The sequence below is a fragment of the Mauremys reevesii genome, linkage group 16 (genome assembly GCF_016161935.1).
Source record: "Mauremys reevesii isolate NIE-2019 linkage group 16, ASM1616193v1, whole genome shotgun sequence".
Classification (NCBI taxonomy): domain Eukaryota; kingdom Metazoa; phylum Chordata; order Testudines; family Geoemydidae; genus Mauremys; species Mauremys reevesii.
In genome coordinates, this window is record NC_052638.1 from 35,349,720 (window position 1) to 35,361,853 (window position 12,134).

General features: G+C 40.2%; 1 protein-coding gene across 12 annotated transcripts in view; it reads left to right on the forward strand.

Moving 5' to 3' along the window:
• CDH13 (cadherin 13) overlaps positions 1–12,134 on the forward strand; it is a 748,254-nt gene that overhangs the window by 508,169 nt on the left and 227,951 nt on the right. The window lies entirely within an intron of this gene.

The following is a 12,134-nucleotide window of genomic DNA, read 5'->3' on the forward strand; positions in this document are numbered from 1 at the left end:
TTCAGTTACTGAAACGAAAAATCCAGACAAAAAGGTTTGGCCTCAAACTGATTTTTTTTCTTTTTTCTTTCTCATGAAAATGAAAAAAAAAATCATTTCAAAATGAAATGTTGAACCATTGTGACATCTCTGAAATGTGCTTTACAGGGTTTTGGGGTTGTTTTATTTTTTGGCTAAAACTATTTGCTGAATTCATAAGTAGTTTAGGTGCCCTGAAAAATGCCCAGCTCTAGTGCAAAGTATGCATATACAGGATAGCGTAGCTTGGGATTCTTACTAAAATAGACCACCAAGAAAGTGGAAAAAACCCAGACATGAAGAAGAGCTCCATGGAGCTCAAACATTTCTCTTTCACGAACAAAAGTCATCCTATAAAAGATACTATCTCACCCACCTTGTCTCTGTCATATCCTGGGAACAACACAGCTACAACAATATTTGAAAACATCAAGAAATTGGATTTTACCATGTTTTATAAAATAATCTGAGTGTTAGTCGCCAGTTTTATTTCCTAGATTTTTATTTTTTACAAGCAAGGAGTTGTTGGGATCAAAGGAACTACTCTTTTCATTGTTCTTTGCTTTTCAAATATTTTAAAGAAATAACAGAACTACAAAAAAAATGAAAAGCACATATGACATTCCCCCTCTTTTGCCCATTACTGTCATGAATTTCATTACACTTGTCCTGTTCCTCGCTTACAGTTTGGCTGCCTCTGGAAATGCAGCCACAAAGATGACTTGTCAGCCTCCTGTGTAAGGAAAAAATGTGACTGACAAAGACCTGGCAAAGCATCGCTCTGCCAGACCTTTCCCAATCCCTAGCCTGGGGTAAAAAAGTGTGTCCAGAGCACTGCTGTGATCCCAGGCTGTCTTAATAGCTGCAGAGGCCATAGGCAGGTGGGTGGGGAACCAGATTTGTAGTGCACAGTATTGAAAATTAGGGTCAGATCTTCTGAGACTCTCAGGCCCATATTCGCAGACATATCAATGGGAATGAGGTGCCTAAATACTTTTGAGGATTTGGGCCTTAGAGAATAAAGCTACCAATGTCCTAGTGGTTAGGGCACTCATGTGGGACACACAAGTTCAAATCCATGCTTTGCCTGATTCAGAGCAAGGGTTTGAACATGTGTCTACATCTTAGGTGAGTGCACTAACCACTGGATGGCACTGGGCAATTCTTTCTCATCACACACACACACACACAAAAAAAAAAAAAACCACATCCAGAAGATCACGTTTGTCTAACAATACAGAATGGAAACCAATGTCAAAACCTCAACTTTTCATGTGAAACTGAATTTTTCATTTTCCAGTCAGCCTTAGCCTTCCCTCATCCGGGTCACTCAGTGCAGAGAAAATGTGGTGACTTGCTTGCTTAATAGGGAAAAACAAAAAGAACTCATCACTGCTCCTATTGTTCATCCACTAAATATGCAAAATGGTAACTCTTCATCATAGAACTAGAGTGTGGAGAGGATGAAAGATGACTGAGTGAGGCAATTATCAAAAAAAAGCACAGAATTATCAGCTCTTATGTTTTGTGGGCCCTAATTATTGTGTCTCAAGTTTTATGAGACTTAATTGTTGGCTCTCATGCTTTGTGAGCCCTAAACTCTAGAAAATATTTTTTTTCTCCATTTGCTTTAAGATTTCTCCCAGCTTAGAAACCAAGTGAAACTGAGGAATGCTGTTGTCGTTTTGGGTTGTTCTGTTTTTTAAAGCAAGTTAATGAATTAATCTAATTTTGTCCTGTTTATTTTCTATCTTGAGCCTTGGGGGAATCTTTCTTCTCACCACACTTACAAGATAATTTCTCACAGGTATCTGTGAATATGAAACTTACCGTAGGGCTTATATGTTAGTATTATTTTAAATTTGCTTTCTCTTAGTGATTTGGATTGCAGCAGTCAGGAACTGTGATGCCTGGTTAATAGGCAAAGAGAAAAAGAATGGGAAAATATTAAAGAAAAGTCCAAGGGGAACTGGAGAAAACTTTTGGATTGCTAAACAGTGAAAGGAGTTGTTGGGATCAACCTAGCAGAACATACATTTTTTGAGCAAGCTCTGCATTTAGCGGTTCTAGACTATAAAGTTTGCATCTGCACTTAACCCACATGGAAATGTCTGAAATCAAATTTGAATTATTGCAGGTAATTCCAGTTTGCCACAAGAACTGAGAAAACAACATGGCAAATCCTGTGAGGTGGGAGCACCTATGATAGAAAGTTAGCTGTAAAATAGTTCAGCTTGAATGACATTGAGAGAACTGTTCAGTCTAGGCAGAGCTGGGAATAGATTTGATCAAGGCGTAGGGCAGATTCTGTCCTGCCATATGGATTGTGTGTGATGTGGGGAAGGCTCCAAATGTGGATCCCTTCCCTCCCACCCTCCTGGTCAGTTGTTGGCCAGAATCTGCTTAGGGAGTGTAGTATTTTCTACTGACCAACACTTTTACTTTCACTACCTGCCTGAACTGGAACAGAGCCATTGCTCCATCTCACCCTCTTCACTGACACCATAGCTGGCTGGATGCAGCATGCACTATCTTCTTGCAGGTGAGGACCTACCACTGCAGCACACGTTTCTCAAGAGCTTCCAGCATCAGTTCTTGCCAAGTCAGGCAGAACTACTGTAGGGAGAATCAGCTGTGGCCCCTCTGTACCCCACCTGAGGATGCCCAGGGCAAACTCTTGCCCTGAAGGTATGCTACACTATATCCCTAGCCCATGTTCCTATACATCTTTCCCCAACCCCAACTACCATCCACCTATAGAAAACTCAAGCACATGCTTGTTTGTGTTTTGAATGCATACTTGTTTGCACAGCTAGGAACTGGGTTAAAGACCAAGCTGTGCTTTAGTTCAGACTGGGATCCACCCACTGTGAAGTGAGGATGCAGGTAAGCTCATCCGAGTCCTCCAATGCCCTTCCCACAATTCACTCTGAGTAACAGACAAGTTCTCCAGCAGTTGACTGGGAAAGATTCCTAGAGCATCTCAGCACAAAGACCCAGGGGATATGCATGTGAGCAAGTGCAGAAATAGTGAGGACACAGGTGAGACAGAGTGGGATTTACTGTGGGAACACTCATATTAGAATGAGGCTAAACCAAGTGCCAATCACCCAGGCCAACTGTGCAGCATAGACACACCCTATATGTGTTGGTTGACTACTCCCTAAAGTACAGTAGGCAGGTGATTGCTATTATATCATATTTACCTACTGCAAGCTGTTCAATCATTTACTGTAAAACATTTATTTCAAGGAAACATGCTATATTGTATTGTAAATTATGTTATCTGACACATTATGTTATGAATGTTCAGTTGACATACTAGAACAGTGGGATCTTTTACATTGTGGTCATGATTCAAGAAGTAATCCATACCTTTTTTAATAGACTTTCCTGGTAGAAAGGGAAAGACGTGGAACTCCAGTAAAGCACATTGCACTGTGGTTCCACAGTTTAGGCAGACACCTAGTTAAGGACAAACTCCTTGGCCTAGCAAATGCCAACTTAAAGGGACCATTCAGTTTGAAGAGAGAATTCTAGACTGGCTATGGTGGGGATTTCATCTGATCAATGAAATCTCCAAAGGCAATGAGGGAAAGCAGCAGTCACCACCCTACCTTCCCACAAACCCTTAGTCCACTCTTCCCCCAATTAAAAAACAGATAAAAAATGGTTCAGGACCATGTTGTGGTCTTGTCCTCTTCCCTACTGCAATGCCATAGGGGGAGGTGTACTGCAGCCCTGGGTGGAGACACCATATTTATGCAAACTATGGAGCTGAGCTGCTTGGGGAAAGAGAAAGAAAATGTATAACCTTTGTTTCCACCCATTCATTTTTGAAATTCGAAAGGTTTTTATTTTGAAATTCAAAAAATGTGGAGCAGCTCTGCAGCTGTCTGTAAAACAGCGGGAAAATAACACAAAAAATGTTCCTTTTTTAAAATTTCAAAATATCGTCAACATTTAACCAGCTCTTCTCTTGATGCTCACAAGCCCTTAATAGCCATGTAAGCACAGCCTTGGATTTAGACCCCATCATTATTTCCACTTACATAGAGATGTGGGTGTGTTTGTGTCCATTTGTATGTGGATTCCTTGAAAACTATAATAAGTATTTTTTAGCTAGTGAAAGCCCAGACTATTAGTGTGCTAGTATTTTTGCTGACCTTTAGCTGAAAAATAGATTTTACTTTTCAGCCTGCATAAGTATGTAGCAATAGAGAATTGGCTAACTTCAATAAAGCGCATTTCAAATCTAAATCTAGACATCTGGGACATATTGATTTTTATTTTTTTGTTTGTTTTTTTACAATCTGCACTCTCTGGGTGTTTGGACCATTAGCTTTTACTTATCCATGTATGTAACATGCGTCAGAGAGGAATAGTATACTAGGTATAATGATGGTGTTTATCTTCACTTTACCACTTTCACAATGCGATGTACGTGCGTCAGATGGAATGCAAGTTGTTTACATGAAAACGTTGCTGCAGTACCGATTAATCTAATGTATTGTTTTGATAAACAATCTGATTTCAAGGAAGTCGTCATATATGTGTCACTTAGGTCTGTATCTCCTATCTGGGTCATGCAAACACGTGCTAAGTGGTTTGGACCCAGCATTTTCAACCAGTGTTCAATCAACATTTCCAGAGGAAGAAGCCTTCATCCCAGTAGAGGCACACAAAACAACAAACCAGAGTAGTGTCCGGGTCATATGCCCCCAAACAATGCAAATTCACATCCTAACTCTTAGGCATTTCGTATTCCACTGCCTTGCCTGGAGCATCAGTTACTTGGAAGCATTTAACATATTCTAATGTTCAGCCACACAGAACTCTCACGTGCAGTATTGCTATGGACAATACTGTACATAACACAGTCTCAAGTAAACCAATGCATGAATAATCTTCTTCTAATCAAACATCCATAATGCTTTCTAGAAAAAAAAATGGTTAAGTAGCAGAACGACTAAACTCTGCAATTGTAAATCTTCACTGTGTGCATAGTTTATCATAGCTTTCAATTAAAAAATAATGTCCTGTTGTTTCCTCTTCCATTGATGAAAGATTTCTGACTGATTGTTCTCATTCCATAGGTGCCAGTTGTTCTTAATAGGGCTTCATCTGTATTTTAAAACTCACTCATTTCTTGTGTTTTTGAAACAGTTGGCATGAGCAATCAGACTCTGATTATTTGGCTAAGTGATACTCTATGGCATCAATCTTACAGATGGGCATATGCCAATTTCAGTGCTTGGTTCGGTGGGTGGATTTGCTGGTTGCCATACCTGATGTCCAGGGCGTAAGTAAGATTTCAGTGGTGCATAGGACCTTTGCTGGTCCTGTGCATGGAGAATTTCACTCTGAATGCACAAAACAGCCACTCATTTATTTCTCTGAAACCTGTCATTTTTTTCTGTGAACTAAAGTAGAGTAGCTTGAATATGCTGTGATGCGAAAGCATCCATCCTTGATGGCAAAACTCCCATTGATTTCAGTGCAGCCAGGAGTTCACTTCATGTCTAACATCATCTACTTTTGTCACTGATCCTTCACAGACCAAGAGCAGTTGTTTTATAGCATACCCCACTAATGAACCTTCACCAATTCATGTAGCCTTTTTGACTGGCTGTGTTTTGTTGTCAGCGCCAATGTGATGTCTTGTCTTCACAGTGCTAATCACTCCTAATTTTAAAATGTCCTGTGTTTGCCCGCCATTTAAATAGACAACGTAAAACAAGGACTAGAAATGATTGTCCTACAAAAATATAAAATATGCTCAAAGAATGAACTCATTAATTCTTACTAAACCTCTCCTCTATTTTGTAAGGCCTCCAAGTTTAATAACAGCCATAAGTTAATATTTGCAGTTGCAATTAAAAATGTACTTGATTGGAGACGTAATAGACCTTTCTTCTTACATTTGTTTTGCTTCCCTGGGGCTTGTTTTCTTTAAAGTACAAATTGACAGTCAAACATGTAATTGGTTATGATGAGTTTAGCAGGCAGCAGACTACCCTTCTCTGTTCTATTTTCCAAGAGTTGCTTTATTTCTATAGCGATAAATGTGACGTGTAGTGGAGATGTTTGTCACTCTTTGTATTTTCTCCTTTATCGTCCTATCTCCTTCTCTTCTTTGTTCTAGTTTTCTCTTGAAATAGCCCTGATTCTTGTCATTGTAGGTACATAGAGACACCTATCTTAATTTACAAGGAGCAGGATAAAGAGTGTGAAAAGAAGCCCTTTTCACTGTCAGCAAGCAGCTCAACACTTATCCACTCTTTAATTACTAAAATATACTTCTCTTCACTCCCCACACCAGAACCTACAGGGCAACATATCCCAACTAACATGAAAATTCAGGACTATTTTAAGTAGTATCAAATAAAGATGCTGCACAGGCAGCACACATGCAGCTGTGCTTGTGTAATGCTGACAGACCCCGATCATCGGTGGGTGGGATTGAACCTGGGACCTCTGGAGCTTAGTGCATGAGCCTCTACTGCATGAGCTAAAAGCTATTAGCTAAGGCTGTGAAGCAGACTCATTTTTTCTCTCTTTAAGGGTACGTCCACACTATCCGCCAGATTGGCGGGTAGCAATCGAGCTATCAGGGATCGATTTATCATGTCTCGTCTAGACACAATGAATTGATCCCCGAATGTGCTCCCGTCGACTCCAGAACTCCACCGGGCGAGAGGTGGAAACGGAGTCAACGGCGGAGCCACGGCCGTCAATCCCACGCCGTGAGGACGGGAGGTAAGTCGAACTAAGATACATCGACTTCAGCTACGCTATTCTCGTAGCTGAAGTTGCGTATCTTACATCGAACCAAGTGTAGACCAGGCCTAAATGGTCTCAGTGCCACTAGATAGGACAGAACACCACACCCAGGAGGTGTGTGGGTTACACTTGCATAGGTAATCTCATTAGCTGCTTACATGTTTAAGTGTTTGCAGGATCAGGCTCAAAATCAGCAAAGGATTGTGGGCTAGATTCTCATTTACACTAAGGCCCTTTACACCACTCTGGTAGCGTAAAGGGGCCTTAAATGGGAATGCATGTAATTGACATTCACTTTAAGGCCCTTTGATAGTGTCAGAGCAATGCAAATGGACCTTAGTGTAAAAGAGAACCTGGCCCGTATTGTTTATTATCATAGCCTTCTGTAAGGCCACTCAGCCTAAGTCCAGATATTGCTTCATTTACCTTCTCATACAGTGATGAGAATTCAAAGCATGATGCAACACACACACTCCCCCTGGGCTGTAGAAGGAATTTTGTCTGCCCGCTTCACGTTCCTGGGAGAGCTCACTTGGGCTTTCAAATTCTGCATCATATCCTAATGCATGCCGTGGCTAAAAGGCCCTGGTTAGCTCCCTGTTTCCATACAAAATGTCCTAAGAGGTAATGAAGAGCAAGGAAGGAAAATGCCAAAAGAACAACATTTACATAGAAATGTTTTACAGAGTAATACATTTCTAGTAGATTTTTGTGATACATTAATATTATAACACTCTTTGTATTATGAATTAACCTAATGCCATGTATTACTGATACAATTCCTATTTTACAGACTGGGGAAACCTGAGAAAGAGGAGGGTAAGGACCAGTTTTGCAAAAGTGAGCTCGTACTTTGTGTGTCTCAACATTTCTGGTGCCCTATTTGAGATCTTGGGCCTGATTTTTTGTTTTCTTTTGGTAGGTGCTGCAACTCCATTTGACCTCCGTTCCACTGAAATCAGGTCCTAGATTTCTAAAATTGGGTGTCCAAAGTTACAAGCCATTTTTGAAACTCTGGCCCTAAGTGATTTGGTTTTACAGGAAGTCTATGACAGAGCTGGGAAGAGGCTTCATTTCTACAGCCTTCCGATCCTGTGCCTTCACCGTAAAACCATAATTCCTTAAAAGTAATGCTTTACACTTTAACCCATCTCCATACATTTTGCAATAAGAAAGTGTAAATAACACCTTAATCAGATATTGCACAATTCATGTTTTGAAGCCTATATCACTCAGGAAACCTTTTAAATTTCATTATTCACTTGACTGCACTACTTAGTGGTAACCTTAACTAATACATGATAAAATACAGTAACTGCACATCTAGGTTAGGGCAAGATGTATAGTAATGACCCCCAAGGTAACTGCGAATGGAGATGACAGGTAATGAAGCAAAAGGGCTCAACCCATCTGATAGTTGAACCTAAAATAATTCTGTGTTAATAGGCATTTTCTCTGTCAGCTCAAATGTATCAGATACTCTCTTGACACCTGACAAAGAAAGAAAGAAAGAAAGAAAGAAAGAAAGAAAGAAAGGTTATTGAAAGGTAAATTACAAAACGCCAAGGAACTTTTCCCAAGAAACCATCTATTCTACTTGCCACAAGATTGTGCAAGCATTGTGTTTTGTTTTCTGGTGTCTCAGGAAAGTTATTCACTAATATTTCTAAAGCAAATTGTAGGCCAAATCAACAATCAGCAGATTGATAGCTACAGTCTTTGGAGCAATGAATTGGCTGGTGAAATATGTATCTAATCAATGAGCAACTCTGGGAGGTGCAAGTAGAGGTTTCCAGTGATTATAACAATAACAAAACTGCCCAGAAGGTGTAACAAACATTGAAATATAGCATGGCAGCTCCTATACCTTTGCTGAGGAAGAGAACCTAACATGAATATCTCCAAATCACTGGCAGAACTATATAGTTGCTGATTTTGCAGACATTTGTTCCTCAGCTTGATAAGTTAATATGTATTGTTTAACATGATAATGTTGCAAGCTGTTGTTTTGTGGTTTGGAAGCCAGCTGGATTTGATTGATGCCAGGAATGGAAGTATTTATAAAATGACACTGAATTAGAAGTAGTCAGTTTATGAGTCTGGGGAAATGAATCTTTTACGAAGAATAAAATTTTATGATGAAGGAGTAATGCCAAAGATGTATGCATCTTAAATTAAATTTGTTGGCACTGAAGTCTACGCTATAGATCCTTTTGAAATACTAGCAGCAGAGTGTGTGCCCAAACCAGAACCATTGATCTTCACATCTTTGCATCTTTAGGAAATGCAGATCTGAATTTGATCTTTTTGACTTGGGTCCAATCTTTAATTTATTATAAAGTACAAATATAGAACAGTGACTGTGTTTGTTTAACTCTTAATTTAAAGCAGCAGTGTTGTTGGAGGAAGGAAATGCAACCACTTGCCCGCTATTTTTGTAAACATTTAGATTTCATTTTAAAAAATGGCTTTGAATATATACTAGCTACTACTGTGCTGTTAGTGTACACGTGTGAAATGTGCAGCAATGAGCTTTCATGTTAGTTTAGGTATATATTTGAACACAGGCCATTTTTAGTTTGGATAGACAAGCCTTTGTAATACTCAGATCAGTCCCATTGAAAGAGCTACTCTTCCCTTTGTGCGGTGGGACAGAGGGTATCAGGGGATCTTGGATCTAAAGAGTTGCTATTCTGCATGTGTGTATGTGTATGAACAAGTGACAGGTATCACAACAATGTACAAGCACTGATGATTTGTACTGACATATAAGTAGTATGAGATATTACTGAACCTCAGAAAACCTCATCTGTTTACGTTTATTTTCAATTTGGTTACAGAGACTCATAGAAGCAGAGTAACTTGTGAGGCATAGACACCTTAGAAATAGCTAAGACAGAAAAAAATGGACCTGCTTCTCCACCTATATTAAGCATCCACATCTATACAAAGTGACTGCAAAATGCTACCATTTGGAATTAGTAACACTTGAACAGTGGAAATTTACTTCACAATATATTGTTTCTATCCATGCCTTTCAAGATCATGTGTAGCAAACAGCAGTATTCAGAAAGAGGGTTAGAGTACCATCACTCCTTAGGGCCTGGTATACATGGGGTGGAGGAGGAATCAATCTAAGTTACGCAACTTCAGCCACGTGAATAACATAGCCGAAGTCAACGTACTTTGATCTACTTACCACGGTGTCTTCACTGCAGTAAATTGTCAGCTGATGCTCTTCCTTCGACTCTGCCTGCCCCTTTTGCCCTGGTGGAGTACCGGAGTCTATGGGAGAGTGCTCGGCGGTTGATTTATCACATCTAGATTAGACGTGATAAATCAATCCAATGGGTAATGTAGACAAGCCCTTAGTATCACACGAGTTTCATGCCACTGTGACTGAAAATATTGAGGTCCCTTCCAGCCTTGCATTTTTATGATTTGATGAGGGCTTGACTACCTGGAGACATAATGCACATCAAGCTAGGGTATGCATGTACAGCTCACTAGTGTGCCACATACTAAGTAACCGTTTGGATTCTGCTATCGCATCCCAAAAGTTGCTCTGTTTGCTGTGATGTGCTGCTGTTTGAAATAGCAGTAGATCAAAGCACACTACAAACTTTTGGTGTGCAGTAGCAGAGTCCATGAGGCCAGTAAGTATGCAGCAGGCTTGTGAGCTTGAGATGTACACCCTGGCTTGCTGCGCACTAAACCTCCATGTGAACAAGCCTTGATTCTACCCATTAAAATGAATCCAGATTAGGGTTGGGTGTGACTTCAAAGCAGATTAACTATTCCTGATTAACTCCTTCTGTGGATGCTCTTATTCTAAACTAGCTTAATCAACATCCTACATGGATTAACCTAAATCAGAATAAGGCAATTTTATTCCATTCTAAGAGTGTCATACATGGAGTTAATCAGGAATAGCTATTCCAGAATAGCTCCCCATGTAGACAAGCCCTTAGAAATCAAACAGAAAATACAAAGGCTACTGTATTTATGGGTGGATGTAACAACATTATAGCGCACTGTGAAACAAGCACTTCAACTCTCTTGGTCAAATGTGCTTTTTTCTCCCCCTTTTCTTTTGTTGTATTTCTCAGAGCACAAAGCGGAGCCTTTTGTTGTAGTGACCTTGAAAATGAGCTCTCCAAGGTTTTGCTTCATTGCCACTTCAGGCAGTTACCCCCCTTGAGAAATATAACAGAGCTCTGACAGCATGTTGGTTTTGTTCACCTGCGATTAAAGGTCAGACAGCTCTGAGAGAAGAAACTTATCCCTTGATGCCTTGCTATGTTTCCCAGTATTGCAAAATGTAATAAGGGGATTTGATTATTAGTGGTTGGGTTTGCGATGCCCGGGAGAACCACGGGGTAAATTGCCTGCTGCATGCAAAGGTTGCAGTAGTAGGAAGGAACCAGTGTTGGTGGTACATGTGGATACCAGTGACATAGAGAGTCAGGAGAGAGGTCCTGGAGGCCAAATTGACGCTGCTAGGTAAGAGATTAAAGTCCAGGACCTCAATGGTAGCATTCTCCATAATGCTTCTCCTTCCATGTACAGGACCAATTAGACAGGCAGAACTGCAGAGTCTCAATGCATGGATGAGACAATGGTGATGGGAAGAGGGATTTAGGTTTATTAGGAACTGGGGAATCTTTTGGGAAAGGAGGACCCTGTTCTGTAAATTCTGAGGGTATCTTCTGAGGCTACATCATATAGTCACTTGCAAAGCCTGCCCCTTAGCACCCATAATCTTTGGAGAGGGACTGACATAATTTCCCCTCCTTCAAATCATCAGTGGGAAACCACTGGCCCATTCTTTACAACTGGCATCCACAGAAGAGCAGGAAACAGGACATCTTCCTGCCCATCACTCTCCAGCATCCTGGAAGACTCTTCTTGGGGGTGAGATGCATGTGCATATCTCATCATTAAGGAGCAATGGGACTGAGAAAGTTCTAAGATTAGGCTTCTCCAGTTGTTGGTCCACTAGCAAGAACATGATTTGCAGAATATCACTGTATGGTTTCGTGTCTACAGTGCAAATAATTGATTATTTTCCATTTGTTGGCTGAATCAAAATATTGAAAGAGAATATATCATTTTGGATTGACCCGAAATGAAAACTTTCCAGTTTACTTGGTAAAACCCAAAAATTGAAACAAAAAATAAATTTTGGGTCAGACATTTAATTTGACCCGAAATAAAATGTTTTGTTCTATTTTAGGTATTTTGAACTGCTTGTATTTATTAAAACAAAAGGAAAGACTGTTCCCAGAACACCAGGAGGAGGTGGAGGCCTCTTGGAGGTAGAACACTCACTA